At 37.0% G+C, this 11189-nt stretch overlaps 1 protein-coding gene and 1 pseudogene across 1 annotated transcript in view; one reads left to right on the forward strand and one right to left on the reverse strand.

Annotated features, from left to right (window-relative positions):
* Nucleotides 1–11189, reverse strand: part of CCDC171 (coiled-coil domain containing 171) — a 399920-nt gene that overhangs the window by 319490 nt on the left and 69241 nt on the right. The gene's annotated exons all lie outside the window — the stretch shown is intronic.
* LOC102815206 overlaps nt 1–11189 on the forward strand; it is a 21327-nt pseudogene that overhangs the window by 2808 nt on the left and 7330 nt on the right.

The following is an 11189-nucleotide window of genomic DNA, read 5'->3' on the forward strand; positions in this document are numbered from 1 at the left end:
TAAAGTATTTTGAAGCAACAGGCATTGAAAGATGAAATTTAATAAATATTCAATTTAATCTAAAGACTCAAGGCATTCCAAAAAGAAACTAGAAATGAGAAAGTTTGTATATTTAATGATACTAAGGAATTATTCATTTTAGGTGTGATAAAGATTGGAGGTTTTTAAAACTCTATCTTCTAAAAATACAGACTGAATTGTTAATGGATAAAATTACATGATATCTGGGTTTTCTTTAAAATTATCAGCTTTGATAAGAAAAGTTCACTGGGCGGGGGGCTAATAGTCAGGAAATAAGACTGACCATAAATTGATCACTATAAAAGCTGAGTAATAAACAGTCATAGTAGTTAATTACAGTATTCTTTCTACTTTCATCTGTTTGGCAGTTCAGAGTCACCAGTCGCTCCTTGGACAGGTTCGCTATGAGCCACAACTGACTCGACAGCACTTAACAACAACAAATAACACAGGAGTGTCCAATGTACAACAAACTTACAAAACTGAAAGTAGGGAATCAGAGATATCAATTTATAATCAAGACAACTACACAGGAAAAAGAGAGAGAAGTATCGTTACAGAATTTCAAACAGCAAAGACGTCAGGTAGTTTCAGGATAAAATGAATTGCTTCAAATTGTGGAAGAAATTAATAAATTACAGAGTAACCACAAAGAAAATTAATAAACCTTCACATCAAATCAAGAAAAGAGAAAGCCATGAAGATTTTCCAGGCATTAAAGTAACAGCAGTGAATAAACTGACAAGAAAAATATACAAACAAAATTAACTCAGCACAGAAAAATATGTGGAACAGAAAGTATTGGTGAAGTAAGATATCACATGAAATGTAAACTCATTGATTGGGTCAAGGTGTAATATTAATATTGGAAATATTCTGTTCTGCAAATCTTCACTCAATTCACAATAAAAAGTTTAAATATATATATATATATGAAAGAAACACATAGAAAAATTATTGAAATCAGCTCACAGCTACAGATAATTACATTCAGTGTCAATGGATTAAATGCACCAATCAAAAGACAGTAGTAGAATGGATAAGAAAAACAGGATCCTTCAATATATGCTGTTACAAGAGACACACCTAACACACAAAGACATAAATAGCTTAAAAATCATAGGATAGATAAAAAAAAACAAAAAACAAGATAATGGCAGTCAAAAACAGGCAAGAGTGGCAATGTTACTTTCTAAAATTAATTCATTAAAATGAGAATAAAAACATAATGTAGACTTCAAGGAAAAACTAGCATAAGCCAAAGAAAGACATCATCTCATGCTTAAAGGGTCAATTGAACAAGAGGACACAAACATAATAAATATCTACGCTCCCAAAGAAAGAGTCTCAAAGTATACAAACCAAACCCTAATAGAATTGAAGACAGAAACAGACAACTCTAAAATAAAAGAAGGAAATTTTAATACACCACATTCAATAAGGACAGAACAACTAGAAAGAAACTCAATAGAGACAGAAAAACTAAAAACACAATCAATCAACTTGGCTTCATAGGCTTATACAGAGCACTCAACCCAACACCAACACAATACACATTCTTTTTCAGTGCACATGGAGTATTCTTCAGAATAGATTATGTGTTAGGATACAAAGCAAGCCTCAATAAATTTTAAAACATCAAAATACTACAAAGCCTCTTTTAAGATCACAATGCTATAAAATTATAAATCAAAAATAGGAAAATCAAGGGAAAAAATCAAATATATGGAAACTGAATGACAACCTGCTGAAAAACTATTAGTGCATAATAAAACCAATAAAAAATGAAACAAAGAAATTCCTTGAATAAAATGAGAACAAAAACACAACATACCAAAACCTTTAGGACACAGCAAAAACAGTGCTTAGAGGGCAATGTCTAGCAATAAACACATACATGCAAAAAGAAGAAAGAGCTAAAATTAACACCTTAACCCAACATCTCCAACATTAGAAAAAGAGTAGCAAAATAAGTCTACTGCCCAAAAAAGAAAAGAAATAATAAAGATTAGAGCAGAAATAAATGAATTAGAAAACAGAAAAACGATAGAAAAGAAGCAAACATTACAAGAAGTTGGTGTTTTGAAAGGATTAATAAAATTGACAAACCATTGGCAATTCTAACAAAAAAAGAGGAGAGGATGCAACTAACTTGCACGAGAAATGATATGGGTGACATCACAACAGAACCAACAAAAATAAAAAGGATAATAACAGAATACTATGAAGAACTGTAACCAATAAATTTGAAAATCTAGAATAAATGGATAAATTTTTAGCGTGAAGAACAAAAGTTGATCAGACATATAACAAAAGAAGAAATCGATCAGATTATTAAAAAACTTCAACAACAAAATAAAGTCCAGGCTCAAGTGGCTTTATGGGTGAATTCTACCAAACATTCAGAGAAGAAATGACACAAACATAGATGAAAAATTCTCAACAAAATCCTAGTCAGTAGAATTCAACAATATATCAACATATACAACAACATATAATGAATAAGTGGAATTCATAACAGGAATGCAAGAATGGTTCAATATCAGAAAAACAATCAACATAATCCACCATATAAATAAAACAAAGGAAAAGAACCGCATGATCATGTTGATGGATGCAGAAAAAGCATTTGACAAAATCCACACACATTATTGATGAAAACACTCAACAAAGTATGAATTGAAGGGAAATTCCCCAACATAATTAAGAGCATAGATACAAATGAAAAGAAACTAAAAGGAAATCCTGTGTGGCACTGCAGTATATGCACTGGACCACAAGGTCACTTTGAACTGCAAGATCAATGGTTCAAACTCACCAGCTGTTCCTCAAAAACCCTATACAGGGTCACTATGAGTTGAAACCGACTCCATGGCACTAAACAACAACAACATACAAATCCAACAGTCAACATTACTCTCAATGGAGAGAAACTGAAAGCATTCCCTTTGGAAACAGGAACCAGACAAAGATGCCCTTCGGCACAGATACAGTGCCAGAAATAAGCTCCTGAGATTGAAAGAGCAGGGGACTTATCTTATACAACTGGGAAAGAGCTGCCTCCTAAATATAGAGTTGACCATGATGACACTACTGGAATAAAGCCTTCGGGACACATAAATCAAATTGACTACATCTGTGGAAAGAGATGGTGGAAAAGCTCCATATCATCAGCCAAAACAAGGCCAGGGACAGACTGTGGAACAGACCATCAATTGCTCATATGCAACATCAGACTGAAGCTGAAGAAAATTTCAAGTCCACGAGAGCCAAAATATGACCTTGAACATATCCCACCTGAATTTAGAGATCATCTTAAGAACAGATTTGACTTACAGTCCAGAAACAGAGGACCCTAGGACCATCAAGAAAGAAGAGTACGAGCGGAATGCAGGACTCTATCCAGAGAAGCAGTGACACCAGTGATGGAGGCAGAGATGAGGACATGGAGAGAGGGAACAGTTGAGAACTCTAGACTCACGGAAAGAGAAAGACTGAGTGCTGGTGGCCAGGAGGCAGGCTTGCAGAATGTGTCCTCTGGTTGTTTAAATTATTATATATTCCTGAGCATTTTTGTGTACATCTCCCCTACCCAAAAACAAAAACCCAGAGGGAATAGAAGCAAATACTGTTGATGATGCACGCAAGGAGGAAACTGTAATCATTGCAATGAAATGATGGTTAAAACCGATGTTCTCCCATGTTCTCTCAATTCACAATTAAAACTTAAAAAAAAAAACACACACACACACAGATTTGATGCATTAGACACTAATGACCAAAGATGAGATATGCAAAGACCTGGAATTATAAAGCCAAAAGGGAAGAACACACTCAGCATTTCTCAAAATGAGGGAAAAATTCAAGCTTTGCCTTGCAAAGTATTGAATGATGCAGGGAGCATCAAAAGAAGATGGAAGGAATACACATAGTCACTGTATCAAAAAGAAATGGTCAATGTTCAACCATTTCAGGAGGTGGCATATGATCAAGAGCCAAGGATACTAAAGGAAGAAGCCCAAGATACACTGAAGGCATTGACAAAGAACAAGGCACCAGGAATTGATGGAATACAAATGGCAATATTTAAACACACTGATGCAGCACTGGAGGCCCTCATTCATCTAGATCCAGAAATTTGTAAGACAGCTACCTGACCAATTGATTAGAAGAGATCTATATTTGTGCCCATTCCCAAGAGAGGTGACATTAGAAGGTCCTGGATAGGATGTGCAGTAAAACTCAAAATCATAATAAAGGCCCTGAGACTACGGCCTTTAGTCACCCTTCAGGTCTGGAACTGAACTCACTCCCATTTCTCAATTTTCAGGTCTACACGGAGAACAACAACATGAGCAAGTTACCCACACTTTGGAATAACAAAGCTCAAAAGGGCTAGGAAAGGAGGAGGAATGGAAACAGGAAACACAGGTAGAAAGTAGGATAAGTGATGTTACATTGTAGGGCTTGCAATAAATGACATGAAACAAATGTTCAGGGATTGCTGAATGGAAAACCGATTGCCTTCACCCAGTCACTCACACACAGAAAAAGATCCCAAGTAATCTTATAGATCCCCAGATGAATCTTACATGTACAATAAGAATGTATACAAACTTTTACCTTACACGTACATAAGAATCACCTGGAATCTTATTAAAAGGTAGATTCTAATTCAGTATATCTGGGATGAAAATGCAAATTCTCAGCAGGGAATCAAACTGGAATGAACCAGTTAGAAATCCTGGACCCTTCTAAATCCTGGCTTTGAATCCTTAGAAAGGGACCTCCGGGCAGTGGAGGTGTAAAGCTTGATGCATTTTACAGTAGACAAATTCTTATGTTCAGCACATACTGAAATGACCACTGCCCTGGAGAGGCTCCACTGTTATTAAAAATTAAGGGGAAAAAGTCTAAAACCCTGCAGGATAACACAGCTGCCCTTAAAAAATTAAAAACTACTTTCTCAGTATCCAATCTGCTCCTTTCGATTCTGTAAGTCAGAACAGGCCGAGTGAGCCACAATGCCCACTGGCACTGAGGAGAAAGTTCTACAATAAGTAAACAGCTATAAAAGGCCAGATTGAAAGAGGGACCAGTCTATCAGTTAAAATATTTTTCAGATTCCCAAATTCATATGCTAAGTTTCTCTATCAAAATGTCAGTCTTCAATTTTATTAAAATATAAACATTCAATGATACTATGAAAAAATAATTAACACTTGAAATCTTTCCTTTTTCATGCCTAACTCAATACCCATGGAGGCAGGAGTCAAGAAATCATACAACATATTGTATTGGGTAAATCTGCTGCAAAAGACCTCCTAAAGTGTTAAAGAACAAAGATACCACTTTGAGGACTAAGGTGGCCTGCCAGCTATGGTATTTTCAATCACCTCGTATGTATATGAAAGCTGGACAATGGGGGGAAATGATGCATTTGAATTACGGTGTGGGTGAAGAATATTGAAAGTACCATGAACTTCCAAAATAATAAACAAATCTATGTTGAAAGAAGTACAGCCAGAATGCTCCTCAGAAGCCAGGACCATGAGACTTCAACTCACATACTTTGGACACATTATTAGGAGGCATGACCAGTCCCTAGAGAAGGACCTCATACTTGGTTAAGTATTTGTTAGGTAATGTTGAGTCAATTCCGACTCATAGCGACCCTGTATAGGGGTTTCCTAGGAGTGACTACTGGATTTGAACCACCAACCTTGTGCTTAGCAGTCCAGTGCTTTTTCTACAGTGCCACACCAGGACTCCTGGTAGAGTAGAGGGTCAGTGAAAAAAAGAGGAAGACCCTCAACAAGATAGACTGACACAGTGGCTCCAGCAGCGGCTCAAACGCAACTGTGCAGATGGTGCAGGACTAGGCACTGTTTTGCTCTGTTGGACGCACACAGGATGGTTATGAATCGAAACCAACTCGACAGCACCTAACAACAACAAGGTATCTAGTGTTCCTTCTAGAAAATAAAAAAGAGGTTCTCTTTTTCTGTTTCTATACCATACAAAGGGGCTGAAATCATACACCAGAATTTACGTCTTTATTTTCTCCCCTACCTGTTTTGAATGAAATGTCAAGAAGAAAATATAAACTTATAAACCGTTTGTTATTACTAAAATAATCAATAAGGACAAAAAAATCTTCAAAATGTAAAACAAACTCCTTTCAAGAATGGGCTTTATTAAAAAATAATTAAAGTAAAGCCCTTCCAATCTTTCTTTTTTTTTCTTCTTCAATCCTCTCATGTCTGGTGAATTAATTCTTATACCCAGCAGAGGGTGCTAAAGGAACATCAACGTGCTGTTTTCAAAAATGTTTCCGTAACAAGTACAGTTATATTCTATATCATTGGAATTCAATCCTAATATACTCAACAAAGCAAAAGCAGACAGCAAAACAGAATTCAAGATTAAAATTACAAAATCCAACAGAAATTCACTTATACTACAAATCAATTGAACTACATACAGCTTTGTCTGTAATACAAGTATTAGACTACTTCCTGGTCTATTCTCTAACACTATGAACAACAGAGTTCTTTATGTAACACAAGACAATCACATATTTTGTCCCTTATTATCTGGCTGACATGTCCTTCCTACTACAATACCTGCCAAGAAATGTTTATTAAGTACTATGTATTACACCTGGAGTCCTGGTGTGGCGCTGTAGGTTAATGCGCCAGATTACAAAGCCATTTGAACTGCAAGGTCAGCAGTTTAAGCTCACCAGCTGCTCCTCGGAAACCCTATACAGGGTTGCTATGGGTCGGAACCAAGTCGACGGCACTTAACAACAACAACAACTAATGTGTTACACCTAGATTTTCATTTTATCCTATGACCTATATCTCACAAAACCACAGTAAACCCAGATAGATAATCTACTCAATTTAATGAGACTAATTTATTAGTCAGTCTTTGAAAAAACACCTTGTACTCAATCCTTTGGCACAAGTGACTTTGATCAAAATACTGGGCTTGAGTTGCCAACTTCAATTAAGCAGCAGAACTAACCAAACAAACCTATCTGACCCTACAACTTCCATGGAGCCACTCTAAAAGCCTTGTAAAAGTTACCAAAACTTTTGACTGCAGCTAATTTCCTGGAAGGTAACAAAAACCAGTACCGACAACATTCTTCTCTCTTCAGATAGAATGCATATGGCTCCAACTTTGAACATGACGGGACTAGGCAAGCAGAAAAACTTTAGAGAGATCTGAGTTCAAGAATAACATGCGACATGGGCAATCATACTCTGTCCTTCCGTCACTAGGAGTCGGAACCCATTTGCTGGCAGTGGGTTCGATTTTAGGAGAATCCTACAGGAAAAGGAAATCAATGTACTGATTGTTGTTGTTGTTAGGTGTCATCGAGTCGGTACTAACTCATAGCGATCCTAAGTACAACAGAACAAAACACTGCCACTACTTGTATGTCAGTCTGTCGTACTGTGGTGCCTTGTGAGTTGCTGTGATTCTGAAAGCTATGCCACTGGTATTTTAAATACCAGCAGGGTCACCCACGGTGGGCAGGTTTCACATTATCTTCCAGAAGAAGACAGACTAGGAAGAAGGAGTGACGAACTATTTCCGAATATTTAGTCTCTGAAAACCTTATGAGATGTACTAATAGTCTCAGCTAAAAAAGCATTTTAAAAGAAAACAAAAATAGGGGAGGAAAGACATAAGTACACACTAGGTAGAGATTTCTCAGTAGTGTGTTATGTAGTAGTGTTTTACAAAAGTTACGCCAAGTTCACCCCAGAACACAAATATTGATTAACAACTTGTAGAAAAAGAAAGGGGTTCTTTATATAACAATTTCCCACATTGTATTACTTGATAATTCCCAGGAATGGACATTTGGACATAGTAACCCAGTAATCAATACAGCAATCAGCAATCTTCAAAAACCATAAATCTAAGGGAAAGAATGATTTCAAAAGGCATGCTAAAACATCATAAACTGATAACATTATATAATGATTCATTTTAAGGTACACATCTCTTATTTTGCTGTTTTAATGGTTGTAAATAGTTGATTATGGATATATTAACAATGAACTATATTTATTCCTTATCTATTGAACAAATAGAGTAGTACTATACTGCACAGACTTCAACTGAACATCTCAAAGCATTTTCTATTATTAAAAAGATGCTTCAGAGTCCAAGTCCCCAAGTATTTAAAACTCAGAGACACTACAATCACACCACTTAACCAAGTATATGGAGTCCTGGTGTGGCACTGTGAGTGAATGCACTGCATGCCAAGGTCAGTTTCAAGCATAAGGTTGGCAGTTCAAGTTCACCAGCTGCTCCTCAGAAACCCTATACAGGTTGCTATGAGTTGGAACCAACTAGACAGCACTTAACAACAACAACCAAGGATATACGTTGGAGGGAATAACTATGAGTTCTTTTTTCATCCTGGCTCTAGTCAAAGAACCTATAAAGCAGTGATGTTTTTTAATTAATCTGGAATGGGCTCTTTTTAAGTAAACACATATTGCTAAGTGCCATTTCTTCAGGTGTATGCTTACATTAATGTCATTGGTGATTTCAAGTCCTACTGTTGAATACTAATATTGTACAGTTTGCAAAGGTGTTGTATACATTTTCTCATTTGACTTTTACAACACATGGAATGTTTTACAAAACAGGTCTAACACAACAGACTACAGAATATTTTTTGCTTTGCTTTGATGTAGCTTTCTTACTTTCCAGATTCTAGTCCATGTTAAAACTAATGGGGCTTTCTGACATGCATGTGGGAAAGTAAAGAGTTGACCTCATAGAGTAGTCCAATCTACTGAAATCTATTCTCACAGTAAATCAAAGATACTGGATTTATTTTCAATCACTTCAAGCAAATGATATTGTATAATAACACTTAAGTAGTGTGTGGTGGCTCTGTAGGATAAACACTAGACTGCTAACCACAAGGTCAGCAGATTGTGCTCACTAACCTGATCCCATAAAGATTTGCAGCTTTGGAAACCCTAGAGAGGGTCACAATGAGTCGGAATTGACTTGACAGCACTAACACTAACAACACCTGAAGTATTATTTAAAAAGAGTGCAAGCAAGAATGCCCAAACTTGCAGATAGTACCCATTCGACCTAGTTTCCATAGCTGATGATCAGAATTTGACCAGAGGAAGATTAAAAATATATATATATATAGTAAACAAGTATAAATTGGTACAATTCGATAAACTTGGCCTATACTTATGGATGTAGTAGCTCAAAATACCAACTGAAAGGAAAGGAATCTTCACATCAACTATCAATGCTATTCCCTTTGTATACAGAGTAGATAGGGATGGGCAATTTAGACACTGGCTGTCTAAAATGGTGGAGGGGGAGCTATAAAGGCATGAAGTGACTGGCTTACAAGTTTTCAAGAGGGAGTCTAATTTCAGAGTGTGTGGGGGAAGGTAGAATCCCTACTGAATAGTTTTCATCCTGTCTAGATGGGTCCAGTGAAAGGAAATGGGGATAAGATTCTTATGATGCAGTAGTGAGTAACTGTTATCATGACTAATTGTAACTGTCACAACTGTAAAGGAAGAAATTTTGTAACAAAAAAGGGGTAGTAGTTAATCTTACAGTCCAGGAACAGAGGACCGTAGGACCACCAAGGGAGAAGAGCACAAGCAGAATGCGGGACCATATCCAGAGAAGCAGCAACACCAGAGATGGTGGCAGAGATGATGGCATGGAAAGAGAGAGCAGCTGAGGACTCTAGACTCATGGAACGAGAAAGGCTGGAGGCAGGCATGCAGAATCTGCTCTTGTGTTCTTTAAATGATTATACGTATTCCTGAGTGCTTTTGTGTATATCCTTCCCCTGCCCCCAAAGGAAACAAAAAACAGGGAATAGAAGCAAATACAGTTGAATGATGATGCACGGAGGAGACTGTAATCATTGAAATAAATGATGAGTGTAAAACCAATGTTCTCCCATGCAAACTATCACTTAATTCACAGTAAAAACTTTATATATATATATATATATAAAAAAAAAAAAAAAAAACACAAGGGCAAGATCCACAGCTGCTGAGAAGGGAGCATTAAAAGTAGTGCCGTGGTAGCACAACAAAAGAACTTTGGAGACTATGTAGGATTTGCAAATCTCCCAAATCAAGTAAATAGAAAGCCAGCGAAGAGTGAGTCTAAAGTCACACTTAGACTTAAGGTAATAGGTGAATCTGGAGGGGAAAGTCAACATTAATCAACTCATTACACCTCACAGATTTGTATTCTCCAGAGTATCTGGCCCTCCCCATAGGATAAAAAGACTGATGAGGTGGAACAATGCAAAGTTTTAATCAAAGAAGGTGGGGTTCAGTTACTGCTCACAGTAGTTGATACCCCAGGATTTGGAGATGCAGTGGGCAACAGTAACAGCTGCGGACAGTTACTGTGGACAGTAACTTTGAGGACTACCTAAATACAGATTCTCGAATAAACACACATCAAATGCCTAACCAGAGTGCTGTGAGGTTTGTATTTCATTGCTCCTTCAGGACATGGACTTAAACCACTGGACACTGAGTTTATGAAGCGCTTGCCTGAAAAAGTGAGCAGCATCCCATTCACTGCCAAAGCAGACACACACCAGGGGAGTGAATGAAACTCAACAATATAAAATTGAAATTCATGAATCCCCAGAAACAGATGATGATAAGGAAAATAAGTTTGTTAAAGAGATAAAGGGCCGTTTACCTCTTGCTATGGGAGGTAGTAATGCTATCATTCAAGTTTATGGCATAAGGAATAAACCTGAATGACACTCCTTGAATAGGTCAGAGGAAGCCAGTACCCTTGGGCTGTTGCTGAAGTTGAAAATGGTAAGCTTTGTGATTTGACAATTCTAAGAAATATGTTAATAAGAACACATATGCAAGACTTGGAAGACGTCACTAATAATGTACACTATGAGTCCCAGTATGGCGTTGTTGGATAAGCACTGGACTGCTAACCACAAGGTAGGCAGTTCAAACCCACCTCATTGAAAATGCTATACAGGGTCACTATGAGTCAGACAGGGCTCAACCTCACTGACAACAACAAAGAGCAATGAGAACTACAGAAGCAGCCAACTGGCAGCTGTAACTCATAATGGAGTTGACAACAGCAAGCAT

The sequence above is a fragment of the Chrysochloris asiatica genome, unplaced genomic scaffold (assembly GCF_000296735.1).
Source record: "Chrysochloris asiatica unplaced genomic scaffold, ChrAsi1.0 scaffold00065, whole genome shotgun sequence".
Classification (NCBI taxonomy): domain Eukaryota; kingdom Metazoa; phylum Chordata; class Mammalia; order Afrosoricida; family Chrysochloridae; genus Chrysochloris; species Chrysochloris asiatica.